Raw genomic sequence first — 23,165 nt, 5'->3', positions numbered from 1 at the left:
AGCCACCTACTACCCAGCCGTAGCAGCAGCATAGGGTCGGTGTGGGCAAAATCCCCGTGCCCCTGCCTTCAGAGCAGCCGCAGCTCAGACCCAGCTCCAGCGTGTTTGCTCCACCACGGCTGCAACGTGCCGAGGCACCCAAGGTCACCCTGCCAGAAGGCAGTGGCAACGATAGGGAGGTCCTGAACCACTGTCCTCTGCAGGCAGGCGAGTGGGATGGGTACTCTGCCTCGGCACAGGAGAATTTCTGAAGGTTTTCACTGATTTCTGCAGCGATTTTTGAGCAACAGCCAGAAAGGAACCGCAAGCGTTGGTTAATCATTTACCTTTCTTGTGTTGGTTGCTCAATACAGAGCAGGCATTGCGCACACAACTACACCACGGTCCGCAGTCGAAATAGGACAAAGTAAGGCAGAAAACTTTCTGTGACTGGGGGTTCAAGGTTGTCCCCAGAGATTATACTTAGAAATATACATAGAAATGTATTAATTTAAGTTACTGATTATAATTTTTTGTTTTTTTCAATCTTCAGCTCACTTTCTATGTTGTTCACCTGTTCTCCTTTCAGCAGCAAGTTCCACTTTCCACAACTAGCTGGTTATACGATGAATTAGTCTAAAAGGCAGAAGATGAAAAGGAATGCTAGCTGTGCAGTTGGACCCTGCTTTTCTTCCTACCCTGTACAATATCATTTATTCCTGCAGATATAAACTCCAATACCCATTATGACAACACTATTTTCATTGATTATGTGCTTATTAATGCCGACTTTCCTTCAGCAAAGAAAATCACCTTCTCCCCGGAGAGAGATGATTTGCAATTTCATAATTGCGGTGTCTCTTAAGTAGTTCTAATTTTAACAGGACAAAGTACATCTTGTTTTACAAGGATGGCAGAACCATTACACAGCACTGTGCTACAACCTTTTCAGAATGCAAGCACTTCCTTAGAGACAGAAGAAAACCAGATCTAATTCTCTATGAATTATTATTTTTCTTATTATTTAAGAACAGAAACATACTGGGACTTTGCATACCATGCATTTAAGAAGACAAATACATAAAAACAAGAGATTCAGAAAAGTTAGGACCATGAATAATTTTCTTCCATCATTTTAATGTAAACTACTAGATAACATTTGAAGAATTCTGGTGACGAAAAGGAACACAACTGAAATTTCACAAGAGATGTATTTGTCAAAGACAGATCTGCTCCCCAGTCCCGGTTCTCCATTGCGTGAAACTGCTCCCGTTAGCGCTGGCTGATGTGGCATATGCTCCCAATAACGTGGCAGAAGAGTGGCCTCGGTGGATACATAGCTTCTCCTCCCCCCCAATTCTGGATGCATTCAGTCTTAATACTTGTCACTGTCATTACTTCTTCCCTACAAAAATTAACTCTAGAGCTAGCAGGGGAATCAAATAAAATATAATATAACTTATACTGCAACTTCTTGATTTATATTTGATCTAATTGCTAAACAGCCTACTAAAGACTTGCTAGATCTGGCCCAAAAGTTACCATCAACAAATTATGACAAAATATGTGTTGATGCACATAAATTGAAAAGAATTGCCTCAGAAAAGCAACACAAAGCACCAAGTGAATTGGAAACGGTCTGTGAAAGGCAGAGGGCATGCACTGTAGCTCTTTCATGCTCTGGTTGTTTTTTGTGAGCTTGATTTATGTATAATTAACCATTTTTTCCCCTGCAAATAATTTCATTCGAAGCTGTGCTACCCCCCATCCTCCTGCCACAGCCACATAAAGCAGTCCAGCTTAAAACGGTGACAAATGAAACACGTTGCCACAGCAAGAGTCCAAACTCTCTAAGTTAGCATAAAATCCCACTCTCTTGTCTCCCTCCTGCTCCTCCTATCATCACAAGAATGAAATAAATTCATAAACTGTAACTCTCAGTCTAATAGAGCCTTGGCCAAAATTCAAGCTCGATAATTAATTACATTCTGTCTCTCCAAATTCCCACACTAGGCTGACTAAGAGAAATAACTCTTCTTTTCCCCTCCTAGACAACAAGTTTTTATATGGCTAATGGACACAGCATTCCACCTTTGAGACAGCTGGGAGGTTAACTGGAGAGAAGTAAGAGATATTTATAATACTTGGATACGACAACAGCAGCAGATGAAAAGAGAAGAGTATTGTAGTAAGTTTGAAGTGTATGACAACCCAAAAGGTAAATCATTGCTCTCCAATTACACTTTCCATCAGAGAATAAAAGCACAGATGATCATACAGGACAGGCAGCTGTCAGGACTTGGTGTCTGAGGGACTGTAACACAGACTGAATGATTTGGGATAGGAGGGTATTTGAGACAATTCAGATATGATTATGAAAAGCTGATAAATTAGTAAGATAAAACACATTTAAATATAGCGCTAGACCTCAATAAAACACAGAAGGCATCCAAACCATTTCAGTCTGAAGAATACGGAGCATTAACACTATACCATGTTCTCAGACAGCCATAAAACAAATCAGTACCTCATGCCACTATTCAGTAAATTACCAATATATCAAGAGAAGGAAAACTATTACAATACATGTGCTATGCACATAACATAAACCACTCATCGTGCTGGGATTACAATTGGAATTTTCTTCTGAGGCTGACAGATGAACACTACAACCTTAAGCAGCACTCTTACAAGATTTTATTTATTGCATATGTCACGTGTATTTGTAAAGGACTTAATTAGCTTCTTTCCCTTCTGGTACAAAAGAGTGTGCATCATCACTGAAAAAAATCTCAAGGCAAGGCTAGCATGAAGGGTCTTGCTAGTATTGCATGTATTTCACATTGACAAAACCCAGTGCAATTCTTTCTGAACACCGGAGATAGCATCAATAAAACCTGTTTGGTTCCTTCCTTAATCTGGTCTGTGTCATATTTGCTGTCCATGTCACTGTTTTACAGATGTACCAGCAGCCTAGAGGTTGTATCCATGCAAGCACAAGACATTAATATACAGTGACAAACTATTTTTACATTGGTCATATTACTATGGAGAATATATGCAGTGGATGTTGCCAAAAGCATAGGACTGCTCTCCATGAACCAGATGGTAACTTTCGATCCTGTTTCTGTTTAGTTTTGGTTTCTAAAAACTCTTCCAATTCTAAATCAGAAGCAGGGTAATTTCAATCCAGCCTCACTTGAAAGCTGGTGTTGGAACAATTAATTCAACTCCAGCCCAATTCTTCATTCATTCCATTCATTTTCAATCTGTAAGGCATAAAGCCTCCAATATTTTTATTCAAATAAGGTCCAACATACTACAAGCATAACATCCACTGCATACTGCACCCATGTTCTGATACACCCTGTACATGCTCTTGAGATTTACTGCAAGAAGTTCAGGCACCTAAGGCTTGGTCACCTACCCCCACGTCAACACCACACTGACTGGGCAGAGACTCAGGAAAACAGCTCAAGTAGATTCATTAGAATCATCAACTTTAGCACAACAAATCAATCTTCTTCAGCAGTGGAAATGCTGGGTCATTATACACTGGCCGAGAGAGACAATAAAACCTCAAACTTTTCTGAGCATAGAAATGGTAAGCAGAACGTTTGTATGAGTGTTTCATTATTTTACGTGTTGACTTGGTAGTAAGTATAGAGTTTAACATTAATTCTGCAAGAAAAAATATTTCAATAGTTTTATATCTCGGTACTTTAGATTTCACAAAAAACCCCAAGAACATATACACAAACTTGTACATTATTTGATTTACACATATTTTGTATATAAAAGTCTAAATCATCCTGTGCATGCAAACACACATAAAAACTATGACAAATAACCGCTTGTCTAAATATACTACTTTCTGTCACCAGGTGGAAAGGATGGAGCCATCAGACAAAGATTACCTCTATGCCAGTGTTTGCCTTAAACTGGCACCTGTTCTCAGAACTATCACCCACATACGTCCAAAGACTGGTAACCCTACAGCTCCCAGTGCAGGAACTCGATTCATGTGAGCTCTCTTCCTCCTGATCAGATCTGTAACTCATTGATACATAGACACTTTCTATTCATTTCGATTTCTTAACTATTCACATTAATGCCAGGTATGGTGAGACCACAACATATGCTGCCTTCAAAACGTGTACTGGAGCTTTTCAGGTCTCCAGTAAACAAGTAGCAGGAGTTAATTCCCATCTTCTGTTGAGCTGTAATTTAATTTCACTGATTTAGGTGCAATTATTTTCAATTCATACATATGACAATCAAGGGAAATGCAGTATCACAGAAAGTATTTCACTTCTATTCTTCACCCAAGTGTAGACATCCCAATGCTTTTTTCTTTATGGTAGGTGTTTATTTATTGTATATCACAATTTAATTTAGAATGGATTATCATGCAACTCTCTTAAAAGCATGGTCATCAATATCATGGTTTTCTTGCTTTCATCCTTATTACTCTGATCTAGGAAAGATTTGCAGTACACAATAAAAGAGCCCCAATACTGTTGCAGTGCCAAAACTCATGAAAAGCATCACAAATCCCAACACTGTAAATCATGCTTCCTTTCTCCTCTTGGTCACAAAATGTAATTACAGCTGGATCTAAGCACAATGCACAAAGTGTTCTCACAGTGTTTTGCATGTGCATCGAGCCTTTTATCTACAGATCCTAATGGTCTTTAGATGTTTGAATTTAGACCTGCAGAGTCCCCACAATACACAGCTAAGAGAACTAGATTCTACGATTAACTGACTATCATTGCATCAGGACACATAAAAGAAGTGCTTTACTTGAAATGGTGTCCCCAGTTTGAAGAGGATTCATATACCTACTTTTTCAGACAACGCCCTGAACAATCCCCTCACTCTCATCCTGCAGCTCAGACAGACCCCAAGGGGAATTTATACTCCTAAACTCAAGATGATCGAAGTAGTCTGAAAATAAAGTGAAAAAGCTGTTAATTCACCTAAGCTACCCTTAGCTCTAGCTGGGTATCCTGAGCAGGAGGAAGGGAGGCAACAGGAGCAATATACGCACTCCGCCGTGCAAAGACATTTAGGGTAAGTCTGTGCAGGGTCAGACCTATTCTCAGGGCTCTTGCGCAAAGACAAACCATCCAAGAGAGAGGAAAAGAGCCTGCTACGATCCCATTTATCACCTCGCATCCAGGTGGCCTCTTAGGGATGTTCAATTTTTCCAAATAGAGCATTGAAAGGAATGAGGGATTGGATTATCATTTAACATGTTATGGAGGCCACACCCCTTAAATAATCAACTTATATATACATCCTGAACATACAGATACAATATAGATATAATATATAGATATAATTATACTATATAGATACTCCACTACAGATTCTGACTAACTGATCTTCAAATTCACTGCACTTTCCTTAAAGGCATCCAGGCTTGATGCCTTTAAGGAAAACCCCAAATCGATGGAGAATTCAGGACTTTCTGTGGCAGTTCTCTCTGCATCTTTGAAATTTTTGGTCACAGCTGCTAGTTCTTCCCAGAGTTGGAGGCAAACCTTGGAATGCCTCAGGCACTTGAGGAACAGAATCCAAACTACAGCACACCCTTCGGGTCTTCGAAGAACTTTTGCTGACTAGTAAATGCAATATAACTGTCTCCTTGTAAAGCCTCATTTTTTAATTCAGTAATGGTACTCATGGAGGTTATAGCATTTGAGCTTAAATTTTTTTCAGGTATTCATGAGCTTTACAAAACACTGAAGATCCTCTACCTTTCTCTGGAGGTCACAGGACTCCAAATGAATATGGTGATAATTAGGTCAATCTTACAGAGCATTAATCTGAAATAAGGACTGAGACTTTAAAAACTTTTAAGAAAATGCATAAAAAAAGCCCAAAACCTCACAATGCTAATGATGAAACTCATGTAAAATGCAGTAAAATGGCCAGTGCGTTTCTCTATGATTTCCAGAACACCTGAGACATTGCTGAATCTTAGTAACTTAACTAGCAACAGTCTGATGTAAGTGATACCGGTAGGATTAAAAAGCTTTCTTGATTTCAGAGAATAGACTGGAACATCACCTGGAAAAGTGACTCTTCGGTAATGCAACCCTACTGATGACTTTAGTTTACTACATATATTTGTAATGTGTATAATTCAGTTCTCCATTTCCTCATTAATTTTATACCCTTTGTCATGGACTGTTGCTGGTTAACCTGACTGGCTGACACCACTGTAAGCAAAAAGAGAATCAGTTCTGCAGATTTTAACTGAAAGACAGCTAGTGATAAAAGAAAATATATGAACATCTAGATCAAGAACATAGTGAACAGGAATTTAAAAATGGCCCACACAATGGAGCCATTACATTACAGAATTACTCTACATTACATGCATCCTGGAAAAGCTGCTTATATTTTGTTTTATTGACATGGTAAATTACCAGCCTTGTTCACTGTAACACATACTTTAAAATTATCTGTTCAGATTTGTCAGCATAACTAGATTTGTTCCACACATGTACACACCTGTTTTATAAAACATACCAACTGTGCCAGAGCGACCATGCTGGAATCTTCTGGCTCTCATCCAAGAGGAAACACACTGCAAGCTTCGCTGAACTGCCCTAAGAAGCCTTCAATTTTACAATGAGGAGGTCACCAGCCAAAGTAAAAGACATTTTATGATTTGCTAATCTCCATGTCAAAAAGACTAAAGAAAAAAACCTAAGTTTTGGTCATGTGGCCATTATTACATGAGATGAAGACCAAGACTAACACTTCTTCTCTTGTGAGAAGTGGCTGATATCCCTGCTGTCAACCTGGTCCCCTTTTACATAAACATTTAAGTCTTATTTATAACAGGGGAAAAAATCAAAGGTAAAAGGATGAAAATGGAAAAAAAACCCCAAATTCTCAGATGAATTTAAATAACACAAGGCTTACCACTCTCTACTGCCTGTTCCCAGGTACCACGCCAACATTGGGGGTTTTCTCCCACAGGAGACAGACACCCTTCTAGAGCCACTGCTGGAGGCCAAGTGGGACACTCTCTGCAACACATCAAGTGTCACTGGGCACCAGCATGTTGGCAGCTGAGCCCAGAAGTTAGTTACATTCCCAAACACAAGACTGCAATCAAAGGCACGCTTCATGATTCAGATTTGGTGTTGAAAAGCCTTCTCCGTTAGGAGTTTTGTGGGAGTAGTTAATGGCAGTAACCTCAGGGGGATTCCACACACATCGCACCACTAGATGAAAGGATGCTTCCAAAAGGTTTCTGTGATTCTGCCTACCAAGACATCTGCCTTGATCAATGCACACTTTGGTGCTGTTGTAAAAGGACTGGCCAGTACCCTTCCAAGTACAATAGTTTAAAAAAATAAATCAAGACTAAAAGTTCAAAAACCCCATTCAGTTTGCTTTTACTTGTTCTGAAACCTTCTGACAGGTAAAGTTTTGATTCAGGCCATCTCTGTGGTGTACAGAAGATAAGCCACCGGACAGATTTCAAGGTCTTCTTCAGCTTTGAGTTACTCCAGCTCTACAGCCAAGCTCTTGCACTAAGCCAAAAAGCCCTTCTGAAATTTTCAGTGATTAAGAAGGGTGTGTATATTCAGAAGACTTAATAATGATGTCTGCTGGCCAAACTAGTTGGAACAGCCCCTCTTCACATTTGTAACTTTGTTTAAATATTTCACCGGTATGGTACAGAAGTATGGTACCATCAATTGTTCAAAGTCAGAATTATTCAGATAGAGGAATATAGGGAAATATAGCCTTATTATGGTGTGGTGTGGTGATGGCCTTCACCACATGCGTTCCAAATTCTTCTGGTAATGGGAAACAATGATGCTAGGCATCCAGAAATTGTGTCACAATGTTGTTACATTGAAGACTGAGCAAATGGATTTCTCTGTAGAAGTTCATGAACATGGAAATACATTTCCATTCCTACTAAGCATGAAGATGTTTTGTTTATTTAGTGCTAAGCTGAACAATGGACCAATTCAGTCTCAGGGCAAGAATGATTTCCAGAGGTCTTGAGAACAAACATTTCAGTAGACAAGTATTTTGATGTCTCTGTGTATGGGAGGAATAACCCCAAACCCAGGAGAAGGTGGGAAGGAAGTGAAGGCACCCTTGAGGTATAGTTATTGTGGGACATTGACAAAAAAATGAGAGAAGTGGAAAAGATGCTTTCGGGTAAAGCATTGCTAAAAGCATGTGTGTAAGGAAGCTCTTCTAAAAGTATACGAAAAAAGTTTTAGTGGTAGTGCTTTTTTTTTTTTTTTAATTCCACCACACTAAAAAAAAATCCCTCTTTTCTCAGTGTTTGTGCAGATCTTAAGGAGCAAATTTTGATACAAATAAACTGACCACTAAAAAGAATAAGATGATTGTTACATATTGACCACTGAATGGTCCACAGATAGCAGTGACGTATCTCTAGTAATGATACGCTTCAACCTTAGGCACATAATTCCAGATTTTATATTTTTTTTGTAGTGCTCACAGAGGAAATTGTTACTGATTTAGATTAATATTTCAAAGGTCAGTTCAGTTAAGAGCTTCACTTAGATTTTAGACTTCATTTTGCCTTTTGCTTTTAGGGCTAATTTACTTCTTCTCCTCCTTACTCTTCCCTAGTAAGGCTGTACATTAAAATTTCATGTCCTTTTCTATATGATAATTTAAAAAAATTTAAAAATGAAGCACACTATGATGGCAAAAGATAAAACCTGAGCAGACTGCCTTGCAAAACATACGATTGCTTTGGAGTGCTACAATAAGAGAATAAAATAGTGTGTTATTAATAAATTTAGCAATGAATAATCACAGGTCTAAGAATTACCATTATCTGTTAGTGCTTCAGCTAGCAAGTAGGCTAACAAGTAGGCTAACAATGCCATTTTTGAATGGCACTGTCGAACAATTTTAAGAAAACATTTTCACGTGACTGTTCCTATTAAGAGTTTCATGGGAACTGGAAATGGGAGGGATATCTTTTCAAGATTTTTGCTCTGTTGTGAACACACAGTAATGGTGTTAGTGGTCCTGGTGAAAAGGGTTTCAAATCTAGTATTTGCTATAAAACTGCAAATGTAAATCTGTGAACTTCTCAAAACATAAGAAATAAGACAACTGAAATTTGAAACTTAGTAACTCCAAGGAGATCTTCTCCCATCCCTACAATTACAGCTTACACATATCATTATAGTCACAATATAATTATTGCTCATTTTGCACTTTTACAGATGGCGGACAATGTCAGAAGTCAGTAACCCTGACTCCCAATATATTTTCTAACATTCATAATGCTTACAACCAAACATAAGATCCTTAGGGCTTCCTGAAGCATAGCATAGTAAAAAATAAATGAATACCTATTAAACTAGGTAACTAAGTTCTGATCACAAAAACAAAGGCTTGATACGCTTTCACAGAAATTATTTCTCCTGAAATACACCAGGATTTTTTTTTTTAAATAAAACTGCCCTATCAAGGAGTTCACTAGGAACAGGATCCTACACTTCAAATTTTTTGGCCTTTCATTCAAAAAATAATCTTTTGCACTAAATAACAAGACAACACTATATTAACCTGCATTACTCAGTTAATTTGCTAAGGTCTGTTCAACTATTCGTAGCGCACTCGATTTGCATCTTCTTGCCCATCAGACAGTCATGCACAATCTTGACAACCAGGAATGGTGAATCTGCTCTCCAAGATATTGGAAAAACTAGCAAGAAGTGCCACACTTCCAATAAAATCTAAGAAACTTCATGTAGTTGTAGCAAGGTCAAATCTACTCACAGTCCAAATCTAGATGAAAGCCTGCAATTTAAACAGCCCTGATCTAGAGATGTATGGAAAAGGTAATCAGTAAACACTGACCCTTTAACTGTTCAGGGCAAACAATATCCTTAAGTCGTGTTCCCTTTTAATCTCATTTGTAAATAAGTAAGTCTCAAAAAATGGATCTCTGTTCTAGTGAAAGCATTTTTGCCAGCTGCAACTGAAATGGCTAAAATCTGAATACCTTCAGAGACCACCAAAACATTCAGCAAAAAATTCCATTTTTATACTCAATTACCTAGCAAGTATCTCAAGAGTAATAGTAGTCTATCTCTTGCTATAGGATGCAGAAAATGTAGATCTGTATAACAACATGAAAATCATATGTGTATAATTATAACTATATATATAAAAGTAGCTTTCAGATCACTGTAAATTTTTATTAAAATAATGAAATTGCTTGTAGAAGTGCAGACAGATAACATAATGTAACGTTACCTCACTGATGTATAATTTGAATGCCACACAATCAAAAGAAATCTGTCATAACGCCCCACACAATACAGAATAGTTAAATGCTTTATTCTTCCTGTCAAACAATTAACTGCTGCTTTTTTATCACTGAAAGTGAGCATATAAATATTATGCTAACTTGCAACAAAATGACCTGAAATTCAAATTTACACTGGGGCTGAAAATTCATAGTTAACATAGATAACCTAAACAATCTTCTGTAGTCTATATTAAGTAATTAGTAGGGAAAAAAAATTAAAACTCACATGCCCAAGCACAGGACAGAGTCCCTGCAATGCTTGCAGTGGATTTATTTTAAGCTGTATTCACCTTGCACGAAACAGTACGGTTTCAAATGAAAACATCAGGAAATCTCTGAGCTCCAAGGATAAAATCTGGCATCAAAGAATTAAAAACAAAAGGACTATTTTAGTTTCACATGTGCTTTCCAGGAACCGAGCTTGCTCTGTGTTTTCATTACAAGCTGCTAACACCCTCCATGGGAAACACGGTTATTTTAGACTTCTACTGCAGCAAACAGCTCTGGCGATTCCCTCTGAAGTGCTGGCCCCACGCTGGGATGGCCTCTCCCTTTTCCCAAAGGGAAGCAGGAGTACTGTGTACAGCCATTGTCACTGACTCATCATCATCATCATCCTCCTCCTCCTCCTCCTCCCAGTGGTAGCAGAGGTTACCTCCTCTCCACGCAGCCACCAGACCTGCCTGCAAACTTTGTGGGATGCCACGAGAGGAGGAAGACTCCGGTACCGACTGCTCCCCAGCCTGCCTCGCCAGGGACAAGCGCCCCAGCCGCCCTGCGCCCCAGGCAGAGGAAGATCACACAGGGACGCTCCCCTTGGGGGAAAGGTCTGGAGTGCAACACGCCTTGGTTTCAACCTGACCACCCATTTGTACAGGAGACAAATCCTAGCCATAAGCTAGCAGAAACACTACCTAAACCTAAACCACTCTGGTCACGGTTCCATCACAAAGTGTAATCACCTTGCCGTGGGAGATAATCACCTTGTAACATAGGGACTTGACGGCAGTTATTCTATGGAAACGAGCATCATTTTATATAAAAAATTAAGATTACAGGTAAATGTTAAAATTCAGCTGAATCCAAACAGTAAAGAAATGCTGGGTTTTTCTTCCTTTCCTTAAACAAAATTACATGCACATAAAGGACCACTGCTATCAAGAGAGAACACCTCTTACACAGTCATGAGTAACAAAACGCTCTTGGCAGTATTTACCCAGTTCTAATCAGCAGATAGAGTAAAAAAAAAAAAAAAAACCAAACCAAAAGACAACACACTAAAAAACAAATAAAAAACCAACCTCAGGAACAACAGGAAGCAGTATCATCTCAATAAAAGTCATGATTAAAGCTTTTAACTCAGCTATGAACCTTCCCAATTATTTGCAGCACTGAGTAACATCCTGAATTTAGCAGCACTGACCTTCACTTTCAGTTCCCTGCTGCAATGCTGTTTTCTAACAGAGAAGCAGTCTGCAAATCGGAAGTATAACACATATGCAATGCAGACTTCAAACAAAGGACCATTGTCACAACAAGGAGCCTACCACGAATAATCTCGTTATTGCAGTCGTGAACCATCTGACTCATGAAGCGTCTGAAGCAATGTTTCAGGCTACAATCACTTGCTTATACACAAAGTACACCTGGCTATTTCACCCAGCAAACAGATGCTAAGTAAGGCTACGTGGTTTTATAAAGAGAAAACCTTGAGACAGTACAGCCAGAGCTGCAGAGTTAAGAGGAAATTAATTCTTCTACCATTACGTGTTTATCTTTCCCTTCTTTGGGAAAGGGGGAGACACCCCTACTCCTCCATAGCCTATTTTCCTTTTCACATTAGGATAAACCACTTTGAATAATTCAGGGTACAACCGATGCAACCTTAAGCAGCCCTAAGGACTCAATACTCAACTAGCACTGACCCATGCCCCGAGGAACCCAGGCTGGGTGGCCAGCACACACGGGTCACCCCCATCCGCCCCAGCACACAGGTACCAAGCAGGGCACCTGCCTTCGCGGTCCTCGTGAGCATCACGGGCACCGCAACACCCGCCTTTCTGAGCAAGGTATCGGGATGCAGCGACATGTGCGGAGTGAGGCTGCACCGTGTCTGCCTGGCTGCCAAGGCAAAAGACCTCGCAGTCCTTTAAAACAATCCTGCTCACGTAAATGCTGCCGGCAGAGTGCTGCACAGGTTACAAAGCTGGATGAAGCCTGCTGGGGTAACACCCGTTTTGATGGTTCTACATGCTTTAGAGTGAAAACTGTCAATTGTCAGGCCACTAAGGATTAATACTAGAAAACAAACACCCAGTTACAGAAAAGATGCACAGAAGGGGGAAAAAAGTGCAAGGGAGTCAAACTGCATTCTTCATAAACAAGAAAGCAACTGAATTAAACTGCAGAACTCAGCAGCACCATAACTTACCAAACCTTTGCCAGGCCCAGGCAGCCTGGGCAGGCAGGAGTCTGGAAAGTGATAAAATGATTATTTAAAAAAAAAAATAAACTTAAGAGAGTACACAAGTGTTTCTTAATAAGGTAAATGAAGTTTCTTTATGAGCATATTCCCAAGCTGAACATGCATTTTAACTTGAAATAGAGGGAGTGTTTTGTAAAAGCATTATGGAGATGTGAAGCTGCTTTTATGTAACTCAATTTATCAGAGAAACATGTTGTATCTTGTTTTTAAAATATTACAGAGATAAAAGTATCATCATTGAAATATTTGCATATTTTGTAGTACAAAGAAATTATGTATGCTAACAGACTATTTGTTGTCACATTAACTTCAAACAAATAAGGAAATAAAGGTTGATTTATTACTATGTGTCTCAGGCTGTAGGATGGTAAAATTCCACTGACTGTAGCTTAAATAAAGGTCTAGCAAAAATAATGGAAAAAATCCTATCAATTTCATAAATCAGGACAAACAAGTGGTACGACATAAGGTATTTAACTTTATTAAAATAATTTATGAATATACCTTATTTATTCATAGCATCTAAAGGACTGACTTCTGAACTGAAATTTCTTAAATCTGCACTTTAAAGAAGTGTTGATGCATTGCGGGTTGCATACCACACCCTTCATAAATAACAAACCAATTGAATCTGTTGTACTGCAAAACGCAGCAGCGCCTCTGCCTCAGGACCCCGGTCACCCAGCCTGCGTGTGCTGCTGCTGCAGCCAGCCATGTCTTGTGGTACTTTTCAGATCAATTTTTGACCCCGCTGCTATCAATGGGACCCTTTCCAGAATCTGACAGTTCTAATTGTTATCTCCCAACCTCCATGCTTAATAAACCGCAGAGGAGTTTGTAGACCCTCCTGTGGCAATGTTGGCCTTGGTCAGCTAAACAGTTTGCTCCGCTCCCTTGTGCCTCACTGCAGCAGGCAAGGTGGAGAAAGACAGGAGGGGGAAGGGGAAAATAAACTTCAGCGTGCACATACACACATACGTTTACACACACACACACACACACACACACACGCATGTGTATATAAATATGTACTTACATGTATACAATATACCTAAAATCAGGTTTACAAATACGGGATGTATATATAGTTAGAAATGAAAGGTGGAGTCCTGAATCCACAGAATCATCAGCTGCTTTGGCTAACAACTCCAAGTTTTGCTCCCGTTTACACGAGGCAGTTTTGGAGCAATGCAGCATATACTGAAGCTCACTGGCAAACCAAATCCGACAGCTGTCGTTTGATTCACTACGTCGGTCGCATCCAAAAAAAGTCTCATGAAAATTCCCTCAGTAAAACCCAACGCCCATGAAGGGGATCAGGAAGGTGTGCTCACACCACTGCAGGGTTTAGTGCTAGGGAGCAAATGAAATGATACATAAAAAAGCATCACATACCCTTGACTGCATCCTGTAGTAGGATCACATTTAGAGTACTTAAGGGATTTAATAAATCAATTTTAAAATAGTTTCAGCTTTTTTCAGAGATGGCAATTAGATTAAGAGTGTTTATTTCAAGTGGTATAGCTAAGGCCATACTATTCCATGTGTAGATATCCCTCAGAGTAAGAACATCCTTTCGTAGTCAAAATCAATCTACTGTAAACAGAGATCAGACTAAACCAAAAGAAGACATTCTCAATGTAGTACAAGACTGTCAGCATATTCCTTCATAATTCCACAGGTATTTTGGAATGGCACAGACCAACCACAGATAAATAAAAAGAAAGAGCAATTCCCAACTATGTATTTGTATCTATTTTCTCATTCCCTCCCAGTAATAAAGTACTCTCCCATAAATACCATGGAATTACAGCACCTTAAGACTTCATATTAGAAGTCCACAGGGATGTTTCTGTGAAGTAATAATCCTTGTGGAAGTATTAGCAGGTTATTGTTCCATTTATATGTAACTTGAAAATGAAAATTTTGAAGATTTAGAACTTGTAGACGTTTTAGACTAATGTTTCTTTATTTTGTGCTACTATGAAAATATTTCTACAGTAGAGGCATAACCCCCAAATAAAATTGCTGACAAAGTCTTAAATACCAAAAAGCAACAAAAAGTCCTGAATCTAAATTTAAAAAAAAATTTAAACAATCAAGTTATGATGAGATTTCTTAACCCAAGTCATTAGCTGTGTTAACATTTGCAGCTTATTATGGGTATTAAGCAGAACACATTTTTATTTGAGTGTAAAAGTTTGGGACTTTCCTCATATGACCTTCCTGGCGTACTGCCAAGGCTCAGCTCTTGTTGACATTTAATCTGAACATAATCCCTGAAATCTCTGTGCCATTGCTGGGTTGCATGGGAATGACTCCCCGACAACGTACATGGAATTGTGCTGTAAATTTTATTTTCAGCTCATGGCTGTTCCCCTTCCTTTCCAGCTTTTGCAAATTATTTATTTGAATAAAAATAAATAATCTATACCCTTTATTTGTTATAGAACCATATAGTACCTAAAAAAGAAAACAAGCCCAACACTTCTTATTTCAGTTGTTTTTCTACTGACAGCTTCCATATTTTTAAGGGAGCAAACTCCAGAAAAAAAAAAAAAAAATTCAGCAGCTGATGAAAAGCCTGGGTAATGAGCTGCAGTGGCTCAAACAAGCCCATCAACTCAAAACAGGAGCAAGACCACACTGCAGCAGAGGGGTAAGGGTTCCAGCTGAGGGTACTTGCACTCATCTGTGGTCTTCTCAATGAGCAACTGCCTTTACAAAAAAAGCATACAGTTAAAGAGTTTTTTTCTTATTCAAAGATGCCTCTGATCTCTGAAGCCAACTGCCTTTTTGTCATGAACACTGTGAAAAATCACAATGTCCAAGATTTCCACATCTGTGATTTTTGGCACTTGTGCAAGGGTAGGGACTGAATAACTGATGTCTGAACAACACTAATGAAACTGAGGCAACACAGCAATTTGTCCTGCAGGGAAGCATAGAAAAGCCCCAAAATCACTGCAACAAGATGAGTGTGGATCTCTCATTGTTTTCTGTGTGCTCAGGATTTCACAAGTATTTTTCCCCTGCATTCAGGAAGGAGCTAGGGAAGGCAAAGCAGCATGGAGTTTAATCTTGCTAATGCAGGTCCTAAAAGCAGTAAATTGTATAGCAGTATGAGCTCTAGTATGGGATGGAGAGACCTACCCATTGACCTGCATACTTAGTTCAACAACAATTTAAGTGTCATTATAGTTCATGTGAACTAACACTGGTCTACCTACACTTGCTGTGGTCCAATTTCTGCCTGAAGCAGAGATTGGCTCTTATCGAGACTTCTTATGATCCCAACATTTTCCCTTTCCTATGTAAAGTAAGTAAATATAATTAACAGGAAAGATTAACTATTCACTTCAAAAGATGAACTCAGGTTAAGAAAATGCAAAAGGATGACAGATAAAGTAATTTTAATTGTTTTAAACTCTTAATTTGCAGCAGAGAGCCTGCTTTGTTCAGCAGACTCTTCTCCCTGTGCATTAACCCCTCCCCACAAAGACACTTCCTACACAATGAGCTGACCAAGCTGCCAAGGACCATAATTCCGTGGGAAAAGAGAAAGTGCTCTGAAGTATTCATAAAGGCTTATTTTATTACCTCTAAGTTACTTCTAATGCTAATCTCTTCATACGTGTAAAACATGTATCCTATTTCAAAGGTATTCTTTGGGCTTGGGGTGCAGGGGACCTTTCAGTTCTTCTCCTTCTGCTCTTTTAAGAAAGCTAAACTCCAAAGAAAATAGGAGCTACTCCTCCAGTCCTCTGTTTCCTACAACAGAGTGGCCTGATCCAACCAACAGCCACTTAAGTCAATGGGGAGCTGTTAGTGTTGTGTTTAGGCCATGTAAGAGTGAGAAATTGAGAAACATGTTTTTACCTGGCCTTCAGCCAGGTACAGTGCCACCACTAATGAGTGGCTGCTATAATGAGACCTTTTGAAAGAGTCATATGTGAGATATGAATCAATGAACACAATGCAAACCCCATCCCCATCTCAAAGAGGGCAAAAATCATTGCAGCTTTACCATAAACATTTTTAGGTGTTCTGGTGCCAGCCTACTGCCAAAGGAATTCACTGATAGGGAAGGGCAAGGTCTGTTTGCAATGCAGTCCTCCCCCAGGAGATGCATTTCATGGCTCCCAGCCAAAGCCTCCAAAATACCCTCAGGGTAGCAGTTGGGCTGGAGCTGCCCCATCACGCCCTTCCACTGCAGCCAGATTTGCCTATTTTTGCAGCTGGCACCACCAAAGGCTACAAAAACTTGTAGTCAGCACAATCCCTTCCAGACTGACTTTTCAGACTCTTCAGCTAATACTGAGATCAGTGCATAGACTGGCAACAACTGTAAACAGAGTTGATATACGAGGCTCTGCACCTCCCTAAACCTTTTCTTTTTCATAGCAATTTCTGCGTGACTGTTACCATCATGGCCCTCACTAGCCTCGAAAGAAAACTGCCCACCAAACCAGCTTGTAAAAACATCGTTTCACTTAGCACTGACACAACAAAATCCTTTTTGCTCAGTGTTTCTAATCCCCATGATAACAGCGCTGTACACAGAGCGTCATGATGAAAAAAAGCTATACTGGTTAGTGAATGTCTCAGGGGTACTTTCTTCCATTGCCGCTCCACAGGCACCAAGAACTGGCTCAGGAGCTTAAAGCTTGATGCTAAATACATGTTCACTGTGCTGCCAATCCTGTCATTTTCAAGACAAAAAAACAAGTCTGTGCAGCCTACAGCTACTAGTGATGTACATCCTACTAGTACACCACGTACTACCTATATGAAAAAATACTTTCAATGGTGAGTGAGTGAGGAAGACTATGGTTTTAATAACATCTCCATGTGCAACGAAAACCGCAGACAACAGAAAACAAGCTCAGAAAGGGAGCAACCAAGGATTATAAAGAATATTACATATATAGGTATATCTTATACAAACCATTTTTGGAAGAACACATTCAGCCAAAGCAACAGCACTGCTCAGGAATTCAATGATCCCTTCCAAGAGAGAACTGCACAGGGTTTTACAAACTAGAAATCCCACAGAGGCAAGTAAACACTACCTATTTTCATGTACAGTGTTACAAACAAAGCCTGAAGAGTGAACTATAGACGTGAAGTTCAAAAAAATTCCATGTGTGCAAGCAAATGTATGATCTGTACGTGCAATTACCATGGCCCTTTGTGATACGTAAATATACACATACCAGAACAATAATTACTTATCTAACTTGCTGTTGTGGGTCTGTGACAACATTGGCTTTGTGAACTACTGTTGTACCCGCACTTGCAAATGAGCTGCACGATGGAAGACCACTCTCTAGAAAGCTCACTCAAGCTCACAGGGTTTGGTTTGGTTTTGTTGTGTTGCTAACTTAACATAAAACTTGAGTTGTGCCCCTAACCTGACTCTTATTCAAAGAGAAAAGATCTTAGCACTATGGAAGCAGTGCTGCAAGCCTGAGCAGATGGCCCACAGGGAGGAGGAGGAGGTGGCTTGATATTGTTGCAGATAACAGCACTAGCGATTCAGTTAGGAAGCAAAAGCTTGTATTTCAGCATCCTCCTCAAACACTAAGCCTGAGAGAGACTGGTCTGGTGTATAAAATGCACCAGGATCCAGAAGCTCATGGGGAAATGGCACAGCCAGCTCAAATCCGCATCTCTACACTCTTTTCCCCTGTAAAACGTGGTTATCTTTTCAATAATGCCTGCTGAGAACAGTCCCTCTCCCACGCCATCATGCCACAGGTGTCATCTGGGAGCGTGCTAGTTGGCACAGGCCAAAACCATGTCACAGATTGTGCTAGAAATTAAACAATATGGACAATCATAAGATACAAGTCCTGGCCCTGATTAATTTACCAATGTAGACACAGCCTTGGTGAAGCAAAGTGGAAGTGGAGTGTTTCAAACCCATCGCTGCAGTTAAAATACGAACATCAGAAACAGGGTGGTACAGCAGGACTAAAGACTAAGACTGCAAATTTTTGTCCCATAGCCACAACATGATCATGTTCGCACCACAAGGAAGCGGGAAGCACAAACAACTTCTAAATACAAAGTCAAATGTTCCTCTGAAAATAAAGAGGCCAGAAGATGAGTGCTATAATAGATATCAGGGTGCTGGCAAAGGCAAAGTGTGAAATGGATGCTTTCCAGCATTCAGTTTAGGAAGACAAACATTGTTTCACAAATTCACTGTAGCCCTGCTTATTTTCCAAGCTCCTTAACTCATGCCAAAGGGCTTGGACTTTCTGAACATCCTGTTCTGTTTCCTCCACCGCTAGTCTGAGTCCTCAGTGCTAAATGTCTTTATTTCAGAGTCCCATTTTCTATCATTTTATTCCAAACTCCGCACTCTTTGTACAGGCTTTGTATTTTACCTCTGGGTAAGAGTGAAGACAAGCAGATTAATGAGAAGTCTGAACAGCACATTAAGTTACACCTATTTTAAGAGCCTTCTACAGCAAGCATCCCAAGGCACTGTATAAAAATAAAACTACGCAAATCACATTTAAAACTAACAAAAAGCTTGCAGATGCTGGCATGCCTTGAAGCATAAATATAAAGATCGATGATTAAATGATTCCACAATTCCCCAAAGTGTTGGAGCCACATGAACACAGACCATTTTACCTGTCATTGCCTGGATGCATTAGCAATCTGCTCGGGTGTAAAGCTGAGGCATCTCCAGGACGGCCTACTGGCAGGAAGAATATTCCCCCCGACAACAGCAGGAAAACGGCTTTAGTCTATGAGCAACAGCTGGCCATTTCAGGGATTTCCTAACTGACTAAGGGCAATGCCTCCTGCACCTCTCAAAGACAGCTGCAGAACACATTTCTGCTCCTTTCTTTGCCTCTCCGCAGCTGCAAGAAGTTCAAGGTACAAGTGGTGTCATCGGAGTGACTACAGTAGCAAAGGCTTGCGCAGAGACAGGAACGTCATCTCTCGTCCTAATGACTTTTAACTCCCAGATCCACTGCTCTTGGGACTCCACCAACACCACAAGAAACAGAAGCAAAGACCTTGGCATGGCTGACGTGCACACTGGGCCTGGCTCATCCACCCATACAGATATACCTCCTGGCTGGTGGGATAAAGTGACATGGGAGAAGGCATTTCTCTTAGTATGAGAGGGAACTACTGCTGCCACTGAAGCGCCAGGGAGCCTGTTGCTGTTGTTGGTGTGGACACAAAACAGTCCACTTGCTTCCTACTTCTCTGCCGTAAGACTTCCCATCCTGCTTCCTTCCTCTTCCTTCCCACAGCAGCATTTCAGGCTGAGACCAAAGCATGCAGTCAGAGATACAAGGAACCAACTATGACCTTATTTGCCTTAAATAACTGCATTTCTACACTGTCCAACTGTGAGCTTATTTGCCTTAAATAACTGCATTTCTACACTGTCCAGTTACAGTGCCCAAGCAGCCATGGCGCAGAGCAGATGCTCCCACGGGAACCTTAGACCCCGATGACTGCATCAAAGCACCCCAGTAAGGAATCTGGGTGACCCTGCCCTTGGTCTCATGCTCATCAGGAGCTGCTGCTGGCTGTCAACACCTACGTCATGAGACCATGCAGCAGAGCTATAAGCAGGAGGCACAGTCCCGCTGTGCTCCAAGACCCCATGCCCTCCATACAACCCTTTTCCAGGAATCCTCCAGCGTGGATCCTCACTCCCAGCTACCGGGCTGACCATGCTCCTGTCCGTTAAGCATCGCTCCTGTGTGAAGCTCCCACGTAACTGCTTCATCTTGCCCTGCCATTTTGAGGCAGAAATGGTTAAGGCAATGTACAGATAATCAGCTGATCCTTACCAAGATGGTTCCCCTTCTCGAGATAGTTTAGGAGAAAAGAACCAAGTGATGCACTTGCAGCCTCTTCAAGCAAGTAGTGTTGGAAGATCAGCTTTGGCCTGCAACCCGTCACAAACAGCAGTGTGGTTCACGCTAGATTCAACCCTACTTTAAAATTATGTATTTATTAACACACACAAAAGAGGAAAAGGAAGTAAAAATACAAATGGTAAGTGGACAGTAGGCTGTGGTTGCAACAGTGAAGTCAAGCTAAGGCCCAAGGGCCATCAAAACTTAAACCTGTTCACGTTACTTTGTGTGCAGCTGAGGTGATCACCAGCACATGCACATTCTAGAATTCGTGGAATTAAAAAAAAATAATTTAAAAATGTTATGGCTGCCAACATAATGACATTCGTGAAGAGTATTGACTTTAGTAAGTTAGCTAAAACCAGAGCTACAAACTTATGAGGGGGACATGGAATAACATCAACGTAAGAAGAACCGGAGGTCCTGAACAATTCTGGAATCACATTTTGAAACCAACTCAAGAATATGTATGTGAAATCAACCTAACAGACAAAGCTGATGCTTCAGTAAAGAAGGCCTGGACAGACAAGAGTTCAAGCTCACACTGCTCGAGTAAGGAACACTATCCTCACTATCTGGCTCAGAAATCACTTGAATTCCAGAGTGGCCTAATTGTCTACAGGAAAGCAGGGAAACTATTTTAAGTAAGCATAACTAAAAATAAAATAGGAGACGCAATGAAAGGAAAAAAGAAAGTGGTCAGTGATAAATATAGTATAGAGATTTCACTATTTATACTTTTAAGGCTATTTATGTTTGAAAGCTTTCCCTTTGAGACACTGGCAGGCAGGCTTCCACATTCATCAGTCTGGTATTCATTCAACTACACAGTATTTATAGAAACATGTCAAGGCTAACAGGAATAAAAAAGACATTAAAATTAATTTCTGTCACAATTTGGGGTTATTATTATCACCTCACATTCAGGTTCAGCCACACATAAACAAAACATTTCCCAACATTACACTGATAACACATTTTGAATGCTCTCCATGAAATCCTGCACCAGCAACACAGCACACCATGAGAAAACTAATGTAACAGTTTGACACGGTCTGACACAACTCGCGTTGCCTGGAGATAAGCTCTTTCAGATGAACTTGCTGTGTGGGCTTGATTTCCCAAAGAGCTGAACACTTGATGTCATTCAGGACACCAGCGCAGCACCTGTGATGGCAGGGCCATGAAGAACTTACACAACATCAATTCACAATAGAGCAAATCTAAAGGGCAGAACTGAAGAGGAAAGGATCCATGAGAGTGGCATGACTACTGAAAAGACTGACAATAGGCTGGAGGAGAACCGCGGAAATACCTTGCACTGTCCTTTCCAAAAATGTTGCATTTGGCTCTTCAGAAGCTAAGGCATTTGAAAGGAAAGTGCAACTCCTCTTTGTGCATCTCTGAAGTTTCTCAGAAAACACCGACTGTGCATCTGGTTAAGAACAGATCACATTCATGAACCCACTTGGAAAATGCAAGTGAAGATGCATGCTGCTTCTCTAGTAACCTGGATGATCTAACTTAGTTTCAGAGTCAATTGACTGCTTTTTGCTAAAATTGAAGTCTGTTATTATGTTTGTTCATGTGTCAAAACCGTTTAGCTTAATTAGCTAGCTTTCCTCTCTAGCAGTCCCTTCCCTGATGTATTTATTAAGAACTATCTTATCATGTCTCAGGTTTTACTTTGCTACTCTATTCTGCTAAGATATAGGCTCTCAGAAATGCTTTTCTTTCTGTACCTGTTCTAGTTTGAATCGTTCTTGAATTCAAAGCCCAGAATTATATACAGCACAACATATGAAATTTCATTACATTTTTCTTCAATGACTGTAAAATTTCCATGCCTCCATTGCCTTCACACTACCCCTATTCCATTCTAGATCCATATTTATCTTTCCAGGGGCCACATTACTTATCCATTTAGGTCTGGAGATTTGCCTTGTTGTGATACAAGTTTCAAGTACTTTTAAAAATATTTTGTCTAATTTTAAATGTCTAGGCTTTTTAGTCCAGCCAACTTAACTACCTACTAACCTCACTACCTTGTTTCCTTAATTTCACAGCCTGTTTTTCAGTGAGAAAGAGCATTATTTACAGATCTACGTTTGCTTATGCTTGTATTAAATTTAAATGGAAACAATTAAATGCACGCTTCATCCAAGCTTATTTTGTATAACCAACTCTTCTATAATGTCCTCAAGCTACATCAAAACAATTTCTGAGAAAGCACATCAACATCTCAGTTCAGTAACCTTTTTTAAGAAGAAATCAGATTCACTGCCTGTCTCAGCTTGCACCCAAGACAGTCAATGTCCTAAGTTTCCAAGGGATTGCATCTACTGAGCCATTTACAGCTATATTTCTATGAGCAAAACAGACATGCCCAAGACTGTTGAGACTAACTGGCACAGGAAGGTGCCATGCTATTAAACTCTCTCACCCTCCAAAA

At 40.1% G+C, this 23,165-nt stretch overlaps 1 protein-coding gene across 7 annotated transcripts in view; it reads right to left on the bottom strand.

Annotated features, from left to right (window-relative positions):
• Positions 1 to 23,165, bottom strand: part of THRB (thyroid hormone receptor beta) — a 182,707-nt gene that overhangs the window by 97,903 nt on the left and 61,639 nt on the right. The window contains exon 3 of one of the 7 annotated variants that reach the window (XM_052798107.1): positions 10,554 to 10,682. The exons of the other annotated variants lie outside the window; for them this stretch is intronic. The gene's annotated coding sequence lies outside the window, so the exon portion shown is untranslated. The remainder of the gene's footprint in view (positions 1 to 10,553; positions 10,683 to 23,165) is intronic. 7 annotated transcript variants of the gene reach the window in all.

Source organism: Harpia harpyja, chromosome 1, assembly GCF_026419915.1.
Source record: "Harpia harpyja isolate bHarHar1 chromosome 1, bHarHar1 primary haplotype, whole genome shotgun sequence".
In the NCBI taxonomy this organism is placed as follows: Eukaryota; Metazoa; Chordata; class Aves; order Accipitriformes; family Accipitridae; genus Harpia; species Harpia harpyja.
Note: the sequence above shows the minus strand (reverse complement) of the source record. Positions and strands in the feature narration are given on the sequence as shown.